Here is a 2,169-nt window from a genome sequence, read left to right as displayed (position 1 = left end):
ATAGTGTCTGGCCTTACATTTAGGTCTTTAAGCCATTTTGAGTTTATTTTTGTGTATGGTGTTAGGAAGTGTTCTAATTTCATTCTTTTACATGTAGCTGTCCAGTTTTCCCAGCACCACTTATTGAAGAGGCTGTCTTTTCTCCATTGTATATATTTGCCACCTTTGTCATAGATTAGTTAACCATAGGTGCGTGGGTTTATCTCTGGGCTTTCTATCTTGTTCCATTGATCTATGTTTCTGTTTTTGTGCCAATACCATATTGCCTTGATTACTGTAGCTTTGTAGTATAGTCTGAAGTCAGGGAGTCTGATTCCTCCAACTCCGCTTTTTTCCCTCAAGACTGCTTTGGCTATTCGGGGTCTTTTTTGACTCCAAACAAATTTTAAGATGCTTTGTCTAGTTCCTTAAAAAATGCCATTGGTAATTTGATAGGGATTGTTTTGAATCTGTAGATTGCTTTGGGTAGTATAGTCACTTTCACAGTATTGATTCTTCCAATCCAAGAACATGGTATATTTCTCCACCTATTTGTATCATCTTTAATTTCTTTCATCAGTGTCTTATAGTTTTCTGCATACAAGTTTTTTGTCTCCTTAGGTAGGTTTATTCCTAGATATTTTATTCTTTTTGTTGCAATGGTAAATGGGAGTGTTTTCTTAATTTCACTCTCAGATTTTTCATCATTAGTGTATAAGAATGCCAGAGATTTCTGTGCATTAATTTTGTATCCTGCTACTTTGCCAAATTCATTGATTAGCTCTAGTAGTTTTCTGGTAGCATCCTTAGGATTCTCTATGTATAATATCATGTCATCTGCAAATAGTGACAGCTTTACTTCTTCTTTTCCTATTTGGATTCCTTTTATTTCTTTTTCTTCTCTGATTGCTGTGGCTAGAACTTCCAAAACTATGTTGAATAAGAGTGGTGAGAGTGGGCAACCTTGTCTTGTTCCTGATCTTAGTGGAAATGGTTTCAGTTTTTCACCATTGAGAACGATGCTGGCTGTGGGTTTGTCATATATGGCCTTTATTATGTTGAGGAAAGTTCCCTCTATGCCTACTTTCTGCAGGGTTTTTATCATAAATGGGTGTTGAATTTTGTCAAAAGCTTTCTCTGCATCTATTGAGATGATCATATGGTTTTTCTCCTTCAGTTTGTTGATATGGTGCATCACGTTGATTGATTTGCGTATATTGAAGAATCCTTGCATCCCTGGGATAAATCCCACTTTATTGTAGTGTATGATCCTTTTAATGTGCTGTTGGATTCTGTTGGCTAGTATTTTGTTGAGGATTTTTGCATCTATATTCATCAGTGATATTGGTCTCTAATTTTCTTTTTTTGTAGTATCTTTGTCTGGCTTTGCTATCAGGGTGATGGTGGCTTCATAGAATGAGTTTAGGAGTGTTCCTTCCTCTGCAATTATTTGGAAGAGTTTGAGAAGGATGGACGTTAGCTCTTCTCTAAATGTTTGTTAGAATTCACCCGTGAAGCCATCTGGTCCTGGTCTTTTGTTTGTTGGAAGATTTTTTTTTTTTAACATCTTTATTGGAGTATAACTGTTTTACAATAGTGTGTTAGTTTCTCCTTTACAACAAAGTGAATCAGTTATACATATACATATGTTCCCATATCTCTTCCCTCTTGCGTCTCCCTCCCTCCCACCTTCCCTATCCCACCCCTCTCGGTGGTCACAAAGCACAGAGCTGATCTCCCTGTGCTATGCGGCAGCTTCCCACTAGCTATCTAATTTACATTTGGTAGTGTATATATGTCCCTGCCACTCTCTCACTTCGTCACAGATTACCCTTCCCCCTCCCCATGTCCTCAAGTCCATGCTCTAGTAGGTCTGTGTTTTATTCCCGTCCTACCACTAATCTCTTCATGACTTTTTTTTTTCTTAGATTCCATATATATATGTTAGCATACGGTATTTGTTTTTCTCCTTCTGACTTACTTCACTCTGTATGACAGACTCCAGGTCTATCCACCTCATTACAAATAACTCAGTTTCATTTCTTTTTATGGCTGAGTAATATTCCATTGTATATATGTGCCACATCTTCTTTATCCATTCATCTGTTGATGGACACTTAGGTTGCTTCCATGTCCTGCCTATTGTAAATAGAGCTGCAATGAACAGATGAATGGATAAAGAAGATGTGG

Source organism: Physeter macrocephalus, chromosome 6 (genome assembly GCF_002837175.3).
Source record: "Physeter macrocephalus isolate SW-GA chromosome 6, ASM283717v5, whole genome shotgun sequence".
Lineage (NCBI taxonomy): Eukaryota > Metazoa > Chordata > Mammalia > Artiodactyla > Physeteridae > Physeter > Physeter macrocephalus.
This window is presented reverse-complemented; position numbering follows the sequence as displayed.